The sequence below is a fragment of the Dromiciops gliroides genome, chromosome 4, assembly GCF_019393635.1.
Source record: "Dromiciops gliroides isolate mDroGli1 chromosome 4, mDroGli1.pri, whole genome shotgun sequence".
In the NCBI taxonomy this organism is placed as follows: domain Eukaryota; kingdom Metazoa; phylum Chordata; class Mammalia; order Microbiotheria; family Microbiotheriidae; genus Dromiciops; species Dromiciops gliroides.
Genome location: NC_057864.1, coordinates 291,249,412 through 291,270,273, shown reverse-complemented (window position 1 = coordinate 291,270,273; position 20,862 = coordinate 291,249,412).

The following is a 20,862-nucleotide window of genomic DNA, read 5'->3' as shown; positions in this document are numbered from 1 at the left end:
TGTTAAAATTTTGTTTTTACATATATTTTGGAAAATAAAATTCTATTCAAAAAAATTATAATGACCAAGTTAGGCCCAAAAAAGAGATAAAAGGACAAATCTCCCTCACTTCTTTACAGAAATGCATACAATATAGAGTTTGCTTGATTTTTTGCTTTAGTTGAAATTTCTTCTTTCTCTTTTGTATTCTTTATTATGAGAGAAGTCTCTCTGGGAAAGGGAGGAATAGGAGATATATTAAGAAATGAAGGTGATGTAAAAACAAAGATACCAATAAAAATTTAAAATGAATGAATGGATGGATAATTAGGTAAAAAATGAACAAACAAATAAGTGGATAAATAAATGGATGAATTAATGAATAAATAAATTGATGATAGACAAACAAGTAAATAAATGAATGGCCAAATTAATCAATCTACAAATATATAAATGAATCAATGAATTTCTAAAAAAAAAAAAAAAGGAATGGGTCTTTTTGGCAGAAGCAGCTTGGAATGTCAAAAGTACTGTGCTGTGAAATTTCCCAAATGCAACCCAGCCTGATCTCATCTTATTCACTTCTGGGTACAGTTCATTATTTACCTGCAGCATCTTTCCAATATCAATATAGTGATGGAATAATCTCATAGGCTTCCTATCCAACTTTATACTACTTTATAATCTGGTTAATCTAAGGAGACTTTGTAGTATTACAGGCTTAATGTAACTAATTCAATGTCATCTATGAACCCTATTATTTAGCAGAGGAGGAAACAATATCCCACAGTTAAATGTCTTTCCAACAATCACACAGCTAGAAAGTAAGAGAATCAGGTTTCAAACCCAGCTGCTCTAATGTCAAATCCAGTGTTCTTCTTACTATACATGGAGATGATCCAGACTATCAATTGAACAAGTTCTTTCCTCATAAAATCACTGAGTTGGGAAAAGTTTGCTTTTAAATTGGTAAAACCACTGCCCCCAATTCCCACCCCCTTTGTAAGGAAATTAATGAGAATCTAGGAACTATCCCTAATTATGTCTTTTGATCTAACTAATGGAAAGAGTATCCAACCACCATGAGCTGTTGCTATTAAGTACTAATATTACTAATTTACATGTGAGGAAACTGAGGAGTTGAACAGTTAAATAATTCACAAATTGTCACATAACTAGTAAGTGACTGAAAAAGGATTTGAACTCAGCTCTTCCCGACTCCAAGTTCAGAGTTCTATTCACTATACCACATTTTTTTTTCTCAATGCTCACAGCTAGTAAAGGTTGGATCCTGGACTTGAACCCCAAGCTTCTGATTCTAGTGCCTCTCATTAGCAAATGAAACAGAAATGGTTCTCACTGAAGAATGCCCTTTATTGTTGTTCAGTCAATTTAGTAGTGTCCAACTCTTTGTGACCCTATTTGGGGTTTTCTTGGCAAAGTTTACTGGAATAGTTTGCCCTTTGCTTCTCCAGCTCATTTTACAGATGAGGAAATTGAGGCAAATAGTATTAAATTACTTGCCTAGGGTCACATAACTAGTAAGTATCTGATGCCAGATTTGAACTCAGGGAGATGAGTCTTCCTAACTCCAGGCCTGGCACTCTATCCACTGTGCCACCTAGCTGCCCAAGAAGAATGTGCATAAGGTGGCTTAAATAAGAAATCCTGAGAAGAATCTTATTGTTTGAAAAAGGTGTCTAGCCTTGCATAATAATTGAGCTGACTATTTAATTCATTTAGATGTTACATGCATAAAAGGGACAAAGATATTCCAGTTTTTTAGGTTTCTGGTCTAATGAAAAGTTTTTTTAACTAACTATACCATTTCATAGTAATTACTATGACTAGTAATTATATAAATATCTTGTTGTTGGTTTTTTGTCCTTCATTCTTGAAGAGGACCATGGCATTGGGAGGTGATGTCAGGACTTGCAGTGAATTGGATTTAAGTGAGAGAGGGTGATGTAAAGTCACCAACTTCACTCTCTCCTCCAGAGTCATCTGGGTTCAATGGCAAGACACATATCAGGATGACTGGAAATGGCCCTAGATGTTAAGTACAGACCTAGAAAGATATAAGCAAAAATCTTTCAGGTAGTAAAGAGGTAGAGACCATTTAATATAGTACAAAGTGTAATGGAACTGGAATCTGGCGACGTCTGGGTTAGAATCTAGCCCTTGATCTTACTAGGTATGTCACTGGAGGCAAATCACTAAACCTCTCTAGGCCTCAGTTTCTTCATCTGTAAATGAGGAGGTATAATTAAAATAACCCTGTTTCCTTCAAGCTCTAACCTGTGATCCTTCCATACCCATCATATCTATTTTTCACAGTCATTGTGAGGATCTGTATAAATCTTAAGGTGCTACCTAAATGTCATTACAACAAAGGCAAAATATTAGTTTCTGAGACTGAAATAGCCTCTGTTACAGTGGCAAATAAAGCATTTGTGAAGGACGTGCTTTATCATGTTAGGAGGTAGACTCCCATGGAAGTGTAAGGAATGAAGGCATGAAGGAATGAAATTTCCCTCTGTATATTCAACTAAAGAGTTGAGAAAAGAAGTAACATGTTAATGACACTGGATTAGATGTCTGTGCATATCATCGCCTTTCTACAACAAATGGCACAAAATAAACTTTAAAATTCTAACTCTGTTTGTGAACATAAATTTTCTAAAAGAGCAAAGTTCCTTTTTTTTTTTTGGTGAGGCAATTGGGATTAAGTGACTTGCCCAGGGTCACACAGCTAGTAAGTGTTAAGTGTCTGAGGCCGGATTTGAACTCAGGTCCTCCTGAATTCAGGGCTGGTGCTCTATCCACTGTGCCACCTAACTGCCCCTGCAAAGCTACTTTTTAAAGAAACCATGAGCTCTCAGTGTCTGGCATAAAGTAAGCATTTAATAAATACTTGTCTCTTTATTTTCTTCATTGGAAAGAAGAACCTTGGGTGTTAAAATTCACATTTTGAAGGGTGAAGATGGATTGCTTTAGAAAAGACAAAGCAAAACAATTTCTACTAAATTAGTATGATAAAATTACTCCAAAGGGAAAGGTCAGGGCAATATTGGACAATCACCACAAACAAATATAAATATAACTATACTCTGATCCCACAACAAATTTTACAGAGCAGACCCTAAGCCCTTATTTGTTCTAACTAAAGTGAAAAGCAATATAGTTTCTGTGAGGAGTATATGTGGGCTATGGACATCCTTATACCATTTGCTCAATAGGCTATGTTGTCATGACCAAAGAGGCAGACAAAATATCAATTATCAAGAACTGTCATTAGGAATGAGGCGTATTTTCCTCTTGAACAAAACCATGGCATAACTGCATTTGAATACATAGGGTAATTTTGACTTCTTCCCCTTAAGGCTTCACTCAACTGGAGAAGGTCTAGCTATAGGCAAACAATATTATCAATAATGTACAGCAAAATCAGTGCTATACTCTTCTCAGCAAGACAATTCCAAAATACTCATGATGGAAAGTGCTATCCACATCCAGAGAAATAACCATGGAGTCTGAATGCAGAATGAAGCATACTATTTTCACTTTTTTTAAAAAAATTTCTCATGGCTTTTCTCTTTTGTTCTTTTACAATATGACTAATGTGCGTGTGGCAGGGTTGGGTTGGGGGGTGGAATGCTATATTTGGAGTCTGATTCCCAGGTCTCCCACTTAATATATGTCTGACCTTGAAGATATCACTTTAGCTTTCTGGTCTCAGGTTCCTCATTTGGAAAATGGAAGGGAGAGGTTGAGGGGATCAAGACTACATGGTATTCAAGGTCCCTTATAACTCTAAGTCTATGATCCCAATAATAGCTGACATTTATATAATGTTTTAAGGTATAGAAGAGATGCCCCATGGTGTGATACATAGAGAACAGACTACAGACTCAGGAAGACCTTTGTTCAAGTCTCACCACTGACACATACTGACTGTGTGACTCTGGGAAATTTATTTAACTTCTCAGTGACCCAGATACCTCTCTAAGAATTTAATTATAAAAGTTGCCAATGAGCACTGGTAAAGGGAGTTTCTTCCCTAGGGATTCTTCATACCAATGAAATCACAGTTCTAATTTTTTAAAAGGTCTTTAAAATCCTTTAAATACCAATCAATCAACATTTGATTAAGCACCTACTATGTGCTAGGCTCTTTACTAAGCACTGTGGGATGCAAAGAGAAGCAAGAGTATCTGATCTCAAGGACCTTGCAATGTAATTGGGAGACAGCATACAAACAAATATGCAAAACAAGATTTACACAGGATAAAAAAAAATAATTAATGGAGGCAAAGAAGTAGAATTAAGAGGGGCTGGGGAAAGCTTCCTCAGCATTTTAGTTGAAAGTTAAAGGAAGCCATGGGTGTCAGTAGGTGAAGCTGAGAAGGCAAAACATTTGTCAGCCAGAGAAAATGTCGAAATCTGAGACAGATCTTGTTCATGGGACACCAGGATGCTGCTGTTACTGGATCACAGAGTATATGGTGAGGAGTAAATGTGTATGAAGACTGGAAAGGCAGCAGGAGACTGGGTTATAAAGGGCATTGAATGCCAAACAAAGCATTTTGTATTTGATCCTAGAGGTGATACAGAGCCACTGGACTTTATTGAAGAGGGAGTTGTAACGATTGGAATGATGCCACCTGACGGAGACTTACTGTAGAAAATCTCCACCATGAGGTGAAGATCTCTGAGGGCAAGACCATGCATCTTTTCTTTGGCATCAGGAAGTGATGTTTGCTTGTGGGAGGAAGAAGGGGGAACCTGGAGCTCTGACTCACTCTCTGTACTTTTTCCTGTGGACTCTTGTGGAGAAGTGAACTACAAATGCGCTCTCCCTTTAATATATAGAGGAATCTAGGTCTTTCTCTCTCTCTTTACAAAATTCTTATTCTCCTTAATAAATGCTTAAAAGTCTAACTCTTGCTAAAGCTTATAATTTATTGGCAACCACTCATTAGCTATTTTAGACAGTATAGCTAAAATTTTAGCCCCTTAACAGAGTAAAGGGGTGGACCTTTGAAACTTATAATAACCATATGATATAGATACTCTAAGTAACTTTATCCCTCTTTTATAAATGAGGGGACTGAAATTTGGAGAGGTTAAATGACATTATAAATGGACACATGACAGGCCTTCCTGACTCCAAGTCTAGAATTCTTTTTACTACGTTGCACTGCCTCTTTGCAAGAAAACAGCTGTCTCACCAAGATTAGGCCTATTGACATTAAAAAGTAGAAGATTTGAATCCCTCATATAAAAATGTAATATTATTATTTTATAAAAATAACCTGACTGACTAGTTTTGATTGTCCTTGTCTCTTCTTGGCATCAAAGTGACTCTATGTTCTTGAAATATACATAAGTACAGCACAAGCTCTGACAAATTTTACCAAGATGGGAAGCCTTCGTGCTTGGCCCCAGGTGTGGACTTAACAATTATCTTCCCAGGATCAGGTCTGCCAAATTTGAAGAAGCTCATTACCAGAACACTATCCACAGGATGATATATTACTCAACTACAGAAACTCATGAAATTTTCTACTAAGGCATGAAGGATGACTTAGTAGCTAAAGCACTGGGACTTGAGTCTGGAAGACCTACATTCAAATCTGACCTCAGACACTCAATGTGTGACCTTTGACTAGTTACTGAACCCTGTTTGCCTCACTTTTCTCATCTGCAAAAGGAGCAGAAGAAGGAAATGGCAAACCACTCCAGTATCTTTGCTAAGAAAACCCTAAATGGGGTCACAAAAAGTCAGACGTAACTGAAATGACCAAGGAACAGCAACAAACTTTCACCTGTTACCCCTTTCTTTTCCCTATGGGGCCAGTAAGAGAAAGCAGAACTCTCCTACCTCATGACAAGCCTTCAAGCACTTGAATATAACTATTTGCCCTTCTTTGCCCTCCCCCAAATATTTCCTTCATTTAAGCTTCCCAGTTCCTTTAACTGACTCTCATATGTTGAGGCCTCAGGGCCTTTGACCATTCAGGTAGCTCTGCTCTGGACATTGTATAATGTTTTAATCTCCTTCCTTAACTGCAGTTCCCAGAACTGAACACAACAGACCAATTTTGATCTGACCATAGCAAAATACAACTCCTTATTCCTGGAAGCTATGCCTCTTTTAATGTAATTTAAGATCACATTAGCCCCATGTGATAAATGGAAAAAGGATATGAACAGTCTGTCTTCAAAGGAAGAAATAAAAATTATCAATAGATATATTTTTAAAATACTACAAATCACTAGCAATTATACAAATGCAAATTAAAGTAACTCTGAGGTTCTGCCTCACACACATAAGATTGACAAAATTGACCAAAAAAAAAAAAACAAAAAAAAAAACCCACTATTATTCTCCTTGGTAGAGAACCAGAAAGAAAATAATAATTGAGCAGCTCTATCTTCTCTTTGTTGTCAGCTGTCATCCTCCCATCTACTTTAGTGATCCTTTTCCCGTCCTTTTTTTTTTCCATTTTAGCTTTAACAACCCTGTTTGTATTGTCCTTTGATTTTCTCACCATTCTCACCTCATTCCAGCTTTGGCATCTCTGACACTATTTTTACATTTGCTTTCCAAGCTTTGTTATTCATACCTGTTCAAGTTAAGTCAAAGAGCATTTATTAAAAACTAACTCTGTGCCAACCAGTGTGCTAAGCAATGAGAATAAAAAGGAGGGTTTAAAAAAAAAGGCTGTATTCTCAAGGAGGTCATAGTCTAATAAGGAGAAGCATGTAAATAACTTTATATAAATAAGATAGAGGATAATTTGGAGATAATTCCAGAGGGAAGGCACTAAGATTAAAAAGGCCTGAGAAAATCTTCTTGGAGAAGGTACAATTTTAGATGGGATATGAAGGAAGTCAGGGGAGCCAGGAAATGGAGATAAAGAGGGAAAGAATTCCGGATATTGAACAGATAGTGAAAATGGATGAAATAAGGCAATGAAGTGCCGTGTCTGAGAAACAGCAAGGAGACCAGTGTTGCTGGATCTTTTCTTCCCGTATTCTGTACATTATCTGTTTAAAACCTAAGAAGTTGATGTTTTCCATGGATCTACATCTTTTCAGACATTTATTTCCCTTTGTGCCTTCAGAATTTGAGAGTTTACTATCTTTTCTTAGTTAACTTCCTCTACCTATCTTTTCTCTGAACCCTTTGAAAGCCGCTTTTCCAAAATCTGGATCCAGTGTATGGCAGATTCTGCCCAGCTTTCTTGTTCTTCCCATACCTCATCAGGGCCTCCTGTTCTTCCCATGATCTATAAGGGGTTTCTGAAAGGTCCTATCTAGAACCAGTACCAAGCCAGGTCCCCACTTGTCCTACTGTCTCCAACAGAGCCCATATCCAACCTTCCTCTCAGTGCTCCCTTCTCATGCCTACCTTCCTGCCTGATACATGCTACAGGAAAATCCCATATCTCTTGATTGTTTTTATCAGGTCAACAAATAGATACCTTGGTACCCATCAGCACATGGTCACTAACCCTAATTTTCTTCTCTTCTTCCTTTGACTTTTGCTATTACTGAAAACAGTGGTAGAGCTACTTTGGAAGAAGGAGAGGAGGAGGAAGAGGAAACGGAGACTGTTTGTTCCTCAGAGAATCCTGCTCAAAGTTGTTGGATTTTTGTTGTTGTTTTTTTTTTTTTTACCTCCAAGTACTCAGTGACCCTTCTCTTCCTCTTCTGTATAACTTTTTCTATTCTGAAATCTCCTGACATAATGAAGGTTTCTCCTTTGCCATTTCAGATCCTTTTCCTACTCTTTTATTACACAATTTTTTATGAAGTGTTCCTCAAGCCTTTTTACACTGTACATTTCTTGAGAGCAGGGACTGTCTTTTGCCTTTCTTTGTCTCCTTAGCACTTAACACAGTACCTGGCACATCACTGACACAATAAATGTTGGTTGACTGGCCTGTTGACTGATTTAACCTTCTTTTCGTGAAGATCCATCTACATTTTGATGATAGAGAACAGTCCCCTGGCTGTTGCAGAAATACATTTATAGCACACTTACTGCAGCTCATTGCAAAATTGTCCCTCATATTCATTCCTACTAGTAGTGAGAACCTCAGATCTAGCCTTTCAAACTATTTGTGGATGTTTATAGCTCTGTATGATTTCAAATCCTTAACATTTTCTCAAAAGAAACAAAACATTAAACAAAGCAGACATAATGCCAAGGGAAATTCTGAAATAGATTTAACCAATCCTCCTGCTTCAATCTCATTTTGTTGTCTCCTTTCTGTGACTTGGATAGTTAGCCATGGCTTCTGCTAAACCTAAGCTATGGATAGTTTTGGACTTCTCAACACAAGGGAATAGCCAATTAAATTTTCTAGCCCTTTCCATGAACCCTCTTCTAGTTCCCCAAATAGGACTAAGATAACATGAAAGTGCAGCTCAAATTGTTCTATTCAGTATAGTGCTCTGCCAAACAGAGGCGCCAAGATAGATAGATAGATGATAGATAGATAGATAGATAGATAGATAGATAGATAGATAGATAGATAGATAGATAGATAGATAGATAGAAGGAGGGATGGATGGATATGTGGAGAGTAACAAGACATTGAGCTAAAAATGTCAAAAGTATTCTCCCATATACATCCCTAAATTCTCTTAATCACCTATAGGACCACAATCTAAATCTGCCTGAGCTTTTCTTGAATACTTTTATTTTAACTTGAGCTCCCTTTTTGTTTTCTTACCACCTTATGAGAGACAGTCTGGCATAGTACTTCCAGGACTGGATTTAGAGATAGAAAGAAATGGGTTCAAGTACTACTTCTGACACATACTGTTTGACTATGGGTAAAACACATGATATCTCAATACAATCAAGAAACATTCTAACACTGTAAATTATAGAGACATTGCTAATTTGTATCAGTAAAAGGACTTTCTGGCATTTTCCATGCCTAGAGTTTGCCAGGGCAATGAAATCACTGATCTGAGCCAAACAACAACAGAAACAACGACCTGCTATGAGTTGTATGTTTCTTGAAAATGATCTATTTCATCCATTAGGGTACTCCCTAATTCTATTTTCTGGGTCCATGTTCCATCTTTCATACCTTTCATGATTTTTTAGATGTTGGTGGTTCTTCATCTTACCCTAGCCATCCTAGACAGAAGAGTCCTCCTCAAAATGGTAGCCTTTCCAACCCTTGATCACTTTAATTATCTTATAAATCTTTAAATCAATTAGGTCTTAAGATAAAATAGCCAAATCTGTTAGATTCACTATGGTTTTGTTCAAAGAGAGGACAATGTGGTTTGTTTTCTTTTATAGTTTCTAGTGTCCTCCCTAAGCATCACTGTTCTGTTTGTCTCTGATCATGGAACCATAGTAGGCCAGTGTCTTAAGAAAAGAAAACTACAATTAGATTATATACCTAAGATAATGTAAGCATCTTGAGGGCAGGGATCACTTTTTATTCTTTCTTTGTATCTTCAGTGCTTAGCCCAGTATCTTGCACAGTGAATGATTACTAAATGTTTTTTAATTAATTGCATACAGTTTGTAAGAAACTGGATTTTTTTTAGTTTAACTTGTAGTGAGTAATGAATTGTGGTTTATGTTGCTTTTGTAGTGTGCAGTGGGGAAAGTGTAGATGCTTAGATGCCTAAACTAGAAGTGTTTGCATGCACACATGTGCATGTGTGTGTGTGTGTGTGTGTGTGTGTATTCTATAATTCTGTGGTTCTAATCTGTGAATTTCTAATTCTACCATTGTGGGACCTTACATAACTGAATTCATATATCTGAGACTGTCAATTTTCTCATCTGTGAAGTGGTTGGTAGGTGTGGAAGAGGAAAGAGAGTTAATGAACAATCCCTATAAAACTAAAAATGATCCCTAATGTCTTTCCCAGTTTTGACTTTCTTTGCATCAACAAACCTATGAGATCTTTACTAATAAATAGTATTCCTAGCTCAGAAAAAAAAAGTTCATCAATGCAAGAACTATTAAGCACCTCCTACAGTGGGAGGCAGGGAGGAAGATAAAAGAGGAATACAACCAGACATGGGTCTTCTCCTATTCTTTAATATACCTTCCCCAGCAATAATTGAAAGGTATAGAACTCAGTCTTTCTTTTTCTGTAAAACAGTTTCATTATTGTATTTTTATGGTACACTGTAGTCTCATTATCAAGTTCCCATTAAATTGAGCAGGGTCAGCCAAACCAGCACATCTCTAGAACTAATAGGCAAAGGAGGAAATGTTATGCATTAGTTGCCATTTTCTTTTTTCTGAATTAAAAATGTATCAATTCATTCACTCATTCAGCAAGAGTTTATTAAATACCTATCATGTGCCAAGCACCGTGCTAGAAACTGGTTATCAAAGACAAAAATGAAGCCATCCCTTCCCTCAAGGGGCTTACACTCTTTTATGTACACAAGTAAATAAATTCAAAGTGTATACTAAGTTGAGGTGGGAGTTGGGGCTGAGTATACAAACAACCATAGAGATCAAGAAAGGCCTCTCTGGGAGCATCTAAGTGGCACAGTGGATAGAGCACCGGCCCTGGATTCAGGAGGACCTGAGTTCAAATCCAGACTCAGACACTTGATACTTACTAGCTCTGTGACCCTTGGCAAGTCACTTAACCCCAATTGCCTCACCAAAAAAAAAAAAAAGAAAGAAAGAAAGGGCTCTCCGTAGGAGGTGGTACTTGAGGGATGTTAGGGTCTTAAAAATGTGGAGATAAGGAGGGAATGAATTCCAGACCTGGATCACAGCCTATAAGGTATGTTGGTCAGTTTGGCTGGTGGAGAGAATGTATAAAGGGGAATAATGTAAAACTAAAAGGCTCAAGACACCTTATTTAAAAAAAAAAGTTTAAATAGAGGAGTTTGTATTTTATTCCCAGACAATAGGGAGCCGCTAGAGGTTCTTGAGGAGGGAAGTTATATGATAAAACCTGTACTTTAAGATTATCATTTTGGCTGCTATGTACAGAATGTATTAAACTGGATAAAAACTAGAGTTTAGAAAACCAATTAGGAAGCTACTGAAATAATCAAAGTGAGAAGTGATGAGGGCCTTAAGTCAGGTAGATGCCATGTGAGTGGAGATAAGTAGAAATAAGGCAAGTTGTTGCAAAGGCAAAATTGACAAGACTTGGCAACTGATAAAATATGGAAGGTGGGAGACATGGGAGAGCTGAGGATGATCCAGGTTATAAATTTCAGTCCAACAGTATGTTGCTGAGAGAATCTATTGAAGGACAATGTATATGTAATACTTATAGTATCTCCCACTTGTCATAAAACTATTTTTTTCTTCAAGGAATGACATTCTGAATTTGTTAATAAAAATGGAACTACTTTTTAGTCTGTAACCAGACCTTAAAAATGAACAGAAGAATGAGGATACCTTTATCCTAACTGACTGAAAGTGACTTCATGTACAGTTGGAAGAGACAAAAACCAAGATTAATATAATTACTTTGCCTACTGAATAATTGGAAGAGATACTGAAGACATGTCTGTTCTACCGTGATCTCCCTTCCTCAGAAATGAGGTCAAGTAGACATTTTATTTTTCGGCTATACAACCTAAAAGTACTGCTCCAAGAAGTGATTTCATGTCTTCCCAGTGAGAAATAAAATGAGGTCTTAAACTAAGAATAAAAACTTCATGGTGTCTTTAAGTTTTTATAATGGTCTCACCAGTAATTTGCTTTTAAAAGCATTTGTGTGTTTAACATGAACCTCTGAATTCATTCTTCAGGATATCTCTGCAGTTATATGACATGATGTCTTTATTCTTTGCAGCAATTTGCTTAAAGTCTTAAAACACCTGTTTTATTAAAAGCAGCTCAAGCTACTTTTTGTTACAATTTGTTAACTATACCAAAAGAAGAGTTCTCAAAACTCCTTGAAGTCACCACTTATATAGATGATGTCCTGCCATTTTTCTTTCTTTAGTCTTTTTTTTTTAAATAGACATCCTAAGAAGCTGATGTATTGCTTTCTTATGCTTTGAGGGTTCTTTGTAATGTAACCTGACTGCAGAGGTTAGCAATAGGGAAGGGATTTCAGTCAGAGTAGAGAAATGGGAACACACTGTAGCTTCTCTCTTTCTCTCACAAAGGCAAATAGCAATATGTTCTTAGCTGGTATCTTACATGTTGACCCTAACAAAGGAAAGAGTTGTTTTGTTTTAAATAATCATATCAAGCACTATTATTAATTTTAAAAGTATACAGTATAGGGGAAGCTAGGTGGCGCAGTGGATAGAGCACCAGCCCTGGAGTCAGGAGTACCTGAGTTCAAATCTGGCCTCAGACACTTAACACTTACTAGCTGTGTGAACCTGGGCAAGTCACTTAACCCCAATTGCCTCACTAAAAAAAAAAAGTATACAATATAATAAGATCTGTCCATTGTTTACCCCGATTCAGTGAGTATGATCCAAGTCCATCTATCTAAATAACAACAATGAAGGGTAGAATTGGGGACTTTTGAACTAATTGGAGCCACAGAAATTGTTATGGGATAAATAACCATGTGACGGGGGTGGGGAAGACAAAGGAGCAGGGTCAAGGAGGAGTTACATCTAGGACATGGGCATTTCCAAAAAGAACAGTACCCCAAGTACCCCAGTGTAGATACGACTTTGCAATAAGAAAGTTAAGATTAATATAAATTAAACACTTTATGATAATTCCTTTTGTACACCTTGTACCTTGGTATATCTATGACTTCATCAGTGCTGGTGTTTCTTCCACTAGGCTTTTAAAAGCATGCTTTTCCAATAAGATGAGTAGTTCTCTAGATATTTCCATTTATTTCTTCACCTTCTTCCATCTTCCCACTTCCCTCTTGCTGCTACTATTTCTACCTCCTCCATCTTATGTGTCTAGTGAACTTGGCTTGAGTTATCATTGCACATTTGCAGCACTTGATTTTTCATACTCTTCTTGTTGAGAAGCAGAATACAAACAAGGAGACCTGGGTTCCCACTAATGATCCTGGTCACTTCAATTCTCTGTGCCTCAGTTTCCTTATCTTGAATCATGGCATTTAAAGGGACTTGAGAGGCCAACTAACCCAATTTTCTATATAGTAATCTCTTTCAACCATCTTTGACTTCTTATTATAGGGAACTCCCTAACAATATGGGCTGATAGGTGGCCCAATGGATAGAATGCTGGGCCTGGAGTCAGGAAGACCAGAATTCAACTGTGACCTCAGTCATTTACTGGCTATGTGACCCTGGGCAAGTCACTGAACCTGTTTGCCTCACTTTCCTCATATATAAAACAGAGATAATAATAATACCTACCCCCCCCATAGGATCAAATAAGATGATAATGTTATGAGGATCAAATGCTAATAATTGTAAAGTGCTTAGCATAGTTCCTGGCACATGGTGAGTGCTATACAAATGTTCATTGTTTATTATTATTCTTATTGTTATTATTATTATATTATCATAATAATATGGGCAGCTAGGTGGTACAGTGGATAGAATGCCAGACCTAGAATCAGGTAGACCTAAATTCAAATACAGTCTCAAATACTTACTAGCTGTGTGACTCTGAGCAAGTCACTTAACTCTGCCTTAGCTTCCTTATCTGTAAAATGAGTTGGAGAAGGAAATGACAAACCACTCCATTATCTTTGTCAAGAAAACCCCAAATGGGATCATGAAGAGTTGGACACAACTAAAAAATGACTGAACAACAACAAATTATTATAGAACCGTGCCTAGAGCTAGGAAGACAAATTCAAATATGGCCTCAAAACTTACCAGCTATGTGACTCTATATAGGTCACTTAACCCTATCTGCCTCAGTTTCCTTTTCTGTGAAATACATAGGACCTACCTCCCAGGGTTCTTATGAGAATCAAAAAAGATAATAATTGTAAAGTGCTAAGCATAGTGCCTGGAACATAGTAAACAGTACATAAATGTTAGCTATCATTATTATTAATAACACAATTCTATCAAATAAAATTATAATGTAATAATTAGGAAATAATTATACATTATAATTATTATGGGCATTTATGTGGAGCAGTGGATAGAGTGTCAAACCTGGAGTCAGGAAGACCTGAGTTCAAATCTATCCTCAGAACCTACTAATTGTATGACTCTGGACAAGTCTCAACCCTGTTTGCCTCAGTTCCTCAAATGTAAAATGATCTGGAGAAGGAAATGGCATATCATCCCAGTGTCTTTGCCAAGAAAATCCCAAATGGAGTCACAAAGAGTTGGACATGACTAAATAACAACAACAACAATTATTATTATTATTATTATTATTATTATTTCATTATAATTATTAATAAGTAACATTTTATATGACTTTAAGGTTCACAAAGTACTCTACACATTTTTTTTCATCTGATCCTATGAGACAGGCTCTATTTTACAGATGAGGAAAATGAAGCTGGTGAGACTATATGATTTGCCCTGATTTACACAGCTAATAAGGAGCTAGGACTGGATTTGAACCCATAACTTCCTGATTGCAAGTTCCTCACCATATCCCCTATGGCACCCAACTTCATCTATGCCACCACTTCACAAGGCAACCTGTTCATTAAAGCATAGCTCCAAATATATACATATAATATACACAATATTTTCCTACACCCTTCGCATGGTTATTGTGAGAATAAAATGATAAAATATTTTGAACTATATAAATACAAGATACTGCTAAGGTTATTATTACTATTATAAGATTAGGTGGGTGCAGAAGAGAATGCAAGAATAGGGGTCATTGGAAAGTTCATTCACAGAATTAAATTTCAAGAGAAATAATTCAATTCAAGCAGAGTGTTGGCAGCACACTTGATATAAATAAGTAGCAATGACATGAAGTAAACTTGCATAGTAATATCAGCTCTGAGTATCCTTATACCAACTCCCGCACTTAAAAATGAATGAAGTGGGGGCAGCTAGGTGGCACAGTGGATAAAGCACCAGTCCTGGATTCAGGAGGACCTGAGTTCAAATCCTGCCTCAGACACTTGCCACTTACTAGATGTGTGACCCTGGGCAAGTCACTTAACCCTCATTGCCCTGCAAAAAAAAATGGAGTTCCAGAACAAAGTTAGAACCACCCATCTGAGTACTGGGGCTATCTCTGAGGAGTTTAGGGTGTCTTTATGGCTATCAGCTTGAGTCCACTGCTAGCCAACAGTGATAGTAGTTCTATATCATTTAACCAATTGCCATGAATTAGCTTTTACAGATATTTACTTTGAAGATATAGAAAGAACAGAAGTTACAAAGCACTTCTTCCCCCCAACACTTGGGGACATGCTCTTACCAGTACCACCTTAGTCCCTAGGGAAAGTGTGTACAAACTTTAAAAAGTCTCTACATAGTACCCACCCCTCCAAATTTAATTCCAACTCTCCTTAACTCCCTCTTGGCTGCCATCTATCTATACTGGGTCAAACAGGTAGCTTGGGGCTTCATTTCTCACCATCTGACTTCTGGCAAATCCCAGCACCAGCTCCAGCTCCTAGGCTTTGGATGGCTCACTCTCCTGATTTCTGAAGCTCCCAAAGTTCTTTTCATCTCCAGTGCTCCACCTCAAACCAAGAAATAATGGACCCAAAAGAAAGAGAAGCAACATCAGGACCAGCGTCATGACACCTCTGTGTGAACGGATAGAGGCCTATGACATCTTGTCCTCTTTCTCAAACACCAGCCAATTAGGAAAGAACAAGACCAAAAGATTTGCTTCTTGAATGCACTCAAACACTGGCTATCCTAGCCATCCAACAGCCCATCTCTTTACCACATGGTGAGCAGTTGAGAACTGTTAACAAAATGTCATATGGATGCTCCCAGTCAGGGAGCAGGACTTTCCATTATGTGGCATCATGCTTTTCTAGAAGCAGGCTCCCCAGGCTCTTCTGCATGAGACCTAGGTCCACTGAGCACACTTCATATGTTCACTAGCCCCTTCCCCCTTACACTCTTCATTGTCTTGTGGTATTATAGCTGAGTAAAGCCAGAAAGGCCACAGAATTAAGTTCTCAGTGCAATGTGAATGCACTGGAGGGACAGTTTTCTGGGAAGACTAGTTAGTCTTTCCTCTAGTCTGTACTAGCTTCATTAGTCTGACTGAAAGAATGGTCAGAGAAGGGATCTCAAAGTCAAGAAGAAGTTAAAGGTCAAGTGAGATAACATATGTAAAATTCAAAATATGCTATGTAAATGTCAGCTAACAGTGGACAGCAAGGTGGTGCAGTGGATGGAGTGCCAGGTCTGGAGCCAGGGAGACATCTTCCTGAGCTCTAATCTGGCCTTAGGCAGGTAGGTACTAGCTGTGTGACCTTGATCAAGTCACTTAACCTTCTTTGCCTCAATTCCTCATCTGCAAAATGAACTAGAGAAGGAAATGGCAAACCACTTCAGAATCTTTGCCACAAAAACCCCAAATGGTGTTATGAAGAGTGGAATATGACTGAAATGACTCAACAGCAACAGCAACAACAAAGCAATAGAAATATCCATTAGAGAAATGCTAACAGAAAGGCAAAGGCAACAAGAGCTGGAAGATACATTTTTCCCTTATTCTCCAATTCAATTCAATAAATATTTATTAAGCACCTACTATGTACCAGGTAGGACTTTAGAAACTGAAGAGGAAAGGCAACATGGCCTAGTAGTTACAGCATAGGACTTGACATTGGGAAGAACTAGATTGGAATTCTACCTTAGATACTTAGTACCTGTGTGACACTAACTAAGCTACTTCACCTTTTGTGCCTCAGTTTCTTTTTCTGTAAATGAAAGGGTTGGACTCAATGAATTGCTAACCCAAAAGCTATAATCTTGTGATTCACCTTAGAGGTAATCTGGTCCAATCACTTCATTTTAGAGTTGAGGAAAATGAAGTCCAAAGATCAGAAGGAAAGCAGAAAATTGAGGAGGGGGGATATTTGTAGACAGATTCTTAGATAAAGGTCTTATTTCTCAAATATATAAGGAACTTTTTCAAAGCACTAAGAATATGAGTTATTACCCAATTGATAAATGGCCTTTTCATAGGCTTTAATTAGAGATTACTGTACTCTCATGGCTGACAGGTTGGCATCTTATAACTGAGGATTCCTTGGCAATGTATCCCAAATTCAAGGAAGGGTTCAACAGAACTTTGAAAAAAAATAGAATTTCTATTTATAGCCTTCTGGTGTGCATATTTTGTGTACATATGCACATTTGCATAAGAATCTATGTGGCAGGGGCAGCTAGGTGGCACAGTGGATAGAGCACTGGTCCTGGATTCAGGAGGACCTGAGTTCAAATCCAGCCTCAGGCACTTAACACTTACTAGCTGTGTGACCCTGGGCAAGTCATTTAACCCCAATTGCCTCACCCAAAATAATTAATTAATTAATTAATTTTAAAAATTAAAAAAAAATAATCTATGTGGCAGAGTTGAGAGGGAGCCAGGATGTGAATTGGGAAGATCTGGGTTCAGGTTCTAGTTCAAGTGTAATAGTTGTGTAACCCTGAACAAACTGAAATTTTCAGTGCCACAGGCAAACATTGAAGATGATAAATTGTAGAAAAGTTGCATATTTGTGTGGATAGAGGGAATTTCCAGAGTAGGGAGACTCAAAGTCAGGATGAACTAAGTTCAAATCTTGTATAGTAGTGTGATTCTGGGGAGCCTCAGTTTCCTTAGCTTAAAATAAGTGAATTGGATGAGATGATCTACAAGGTCACTTCCTACTCTATATGTATGATCATATAGCAATGAAATCACAGGTCTGTGGAAAAATAGTTTAACAATATTTGTGTATTCTTATCATGCTATAAGAAATGATAAGCAGAATGCTTTCAGAAAAACCTAGAAAGACTTACATGAACTGATACAAAGTGAAGTGAGTAGAACCAGGAGAACATTGTACACAGTAACGGGATTATTGTACAATGATCAACTATTAATGACTTAGCTATTCTCAGCAACACAAAGATTCAAGACAAATCTGAAGGACTTATGAAAAGTGCTATGTATCTCCAGAGAAAGAACTCAAGGAGTCTGAATGCAGATTAAAGCATACTTTTTTAAACTCTTGCATGTGTGTGTTTGGTCTGTGTTTTCTTTCACAACATGACTAATATGGAAATATGTTTCGCATGACTGCACATGTATAACCTATATCAAATTGTTTACCATCTCAGGGAGTGGAGCAGGAAGGAGGGAAGGAGAGAATTTAGAACTAAAAAATTTTTTAAAATAAATGATAAAAATTATTTTATATGTAACTTGAAAAGTAAAATATTAAACAAAACAAAAATATTTGTGTATCCAAATGAATTACTTATGCAGAGACACAATTTGGTAGTGTGAGAATTTGAGTGCTACCAACCTGTTGAGAAAGATACTGCAGGGAAGCTCTGCCATGAAAAGAGAACACAAGTAACTTAGTGTCTGGAAGGTCAGATTGGTGTCCAGAAGTTACCGCCTGTTAGTTTTGTCAATCAGTGCTACCAGCCAACTAGATTGGAGCTATGTTTGTGGATGGCCCTGCTTCTGGTTTGACAGGGGACTTCTGGGAGAAGCCAGGGAGCAACAAGGGTCTTTTTGGTTCCGGACTTCAGCTTGGTGGCAGGGACAAGGAGAATAGGGAGTAGTAGACAGATCACATACTTTATCCACACGTTTCTCTTTACTAACCCCTAATATACTCCAATAAATACTTAATGCCCAAAGATTGGTGCTATACATTTCTAATTTAAGGTGAACACTCATTAGATTTTAGACATCACAACTAGAATTTTAGACCTTACAGTTGATAGACATACTGGATTTTGAGCAAATATTTGCAAGACTATTACTTCCTCCCCTTTCCTTCTTCCATTGAAGTAACTATAGAAAATAAAGATTCTGCTCCAATAGGTATTTATAGTGATACATGGGTCTGATAATTAAGAGAGACTGAAAAAAAGGGAGAAGAGGAAGGATGATTGGGAAAGTGGTTCCCTTCATCTTGCACAGAGGAAATGGTACAGAAGGATTCAGCTTGTCATCACCTTGCTTGAGAAACTGGTGAATTATATAGTGCTACAAAGCTAGGAGCATCATGAGAATAGGCTAGAAGAGGGTGGAGGTGTTGGTCACAGTAAAAGATAGATACAGAAAGAGAAATGGAGATGGAAAAACAGAGGTAGTGAAACAAAAGTGCTAGACAAGCTAGTGGGAGAAATGTGAACTTTGGTGGTATGTTTGTCTTTTGGTGAAAGTTGTTATGTTGATGTAAAACTGGGCTACAAGGATGGGGAGGGAAAAAAGGAGGTCAGGAGAGGGGAGAAGAGATGAAGAAAGAAAGAAAGAAAGAAAGAAAGAAAGAAAGAAAGAAAGAAAGAAAGAAAGAGAGAGAGAGAGAGAGAGAGAGAGAAGGAAGGAAGGAAGGAAGGAAGGAAGGAAGGAAGGAAGGAAGGAAGGAAGGAAGGAAGGAAGGAAGGAAGGAAGGAAGGAAGGAAAAGAAAGAAACAGAGAGAAAAGAGAGAGGAGAAAGATGAGAGGAGAGAGAAGGGAAGAGGGAGGAGGAGGAGGAAGGGGGGGGAGAGAGAGAGAGAGAGTACTTTGCACACTTTCCCTTTTTTGAACATCTGGGAACAGAAACCACAATGTGACTTGGAAGAAGTGGAGGCCAGAAGAACCCTTAGACTGTCACTTGGAATTTCATGGTAGTGTAGAAAGTACATTGCCTATGAAATCAGAAAATATTAATTCAAATCTTCCCTCTGACACATTACCTGTATGACCTTGAAAAATGGACTTAATCTCCCTAGGCTTCAATTTTCATATCTGTAAAATGGGTGGGGTGACCTCTAAGGTCCTTTTCAGTTTTATCTCTATGATCCCATGTGCATATATGGGACTAAAATTTCTGCTTTTTTAAGCTTTGTTTTATATCAGGGATAGACAAACTATGGCCAGTAATTAAAAATGTAAAAGCCATTCTTTGCTCACAGGCTACACATAGGAGAGAGGCCAGATTTAGCTCTCAGACTGTAGTTTGCCAACTCTTTTCTATAGCAATAGAAGTTGCTTAGTTATAGTGGGGAGTCAATTTCAGTATATCAAGAATGATACCATGCATATATTTTCTCAGGAAGGATGGGTGCTATGAGCCAAGAAAGGGAGAAAATCTACTTAAGTATCCCCGGGCCTTTCATGTCATGAGGCACTCTGACACAAGGTTTGCTACTAAGAGGAAAATGTGAAATTGGACAAATTTCAGAACACAGAATTAACAAGTTCTAAGAGTGCAGGAGGATCATCCTATGACATTCACAATCTAGTCATGGAGAATGGGATAGCTTCCAGGCGTAATTGGTCCTGTTATGATCTAATACTCTTCTTGACCTTGTCTAGACTATACCCCCTAGGTTGTTGTCAAGGCTGATATAAGCCTTAAGGAAAGTGCAACTCCATCACCACTGGCTCTAACTAGCATCCAGAATTGGCCTGATCACATAGCCAGCTGGCATGATCCCTGGCATGGTTTTCCCCTGCCAGGGCTCCAGACCAACTCTCTTACTTTTTCAGCTTTAAAGCATATGCCCTTTTTTGTACCTTCTCCTTATTCCACTTTCAGTTCTTAAACATTTGCAGAATTAAAGAGAATAATGTAGACTAAATCAGATGAACATTTCATATCTGTCTGAGTCCAGCTATTGACCCTACCCATTTCCCATTTCTCACAACGTGCATTTTGATCTTTTTCCTTTAGGGAAGTGGCAAACCCAAGCCAACTTTACAATCGTTATAACTTCATAAAATTTAGAAGCATAATGATACTTATGTACATATGTATATATATCACTAATAGTTAAAGGAAGGCTTG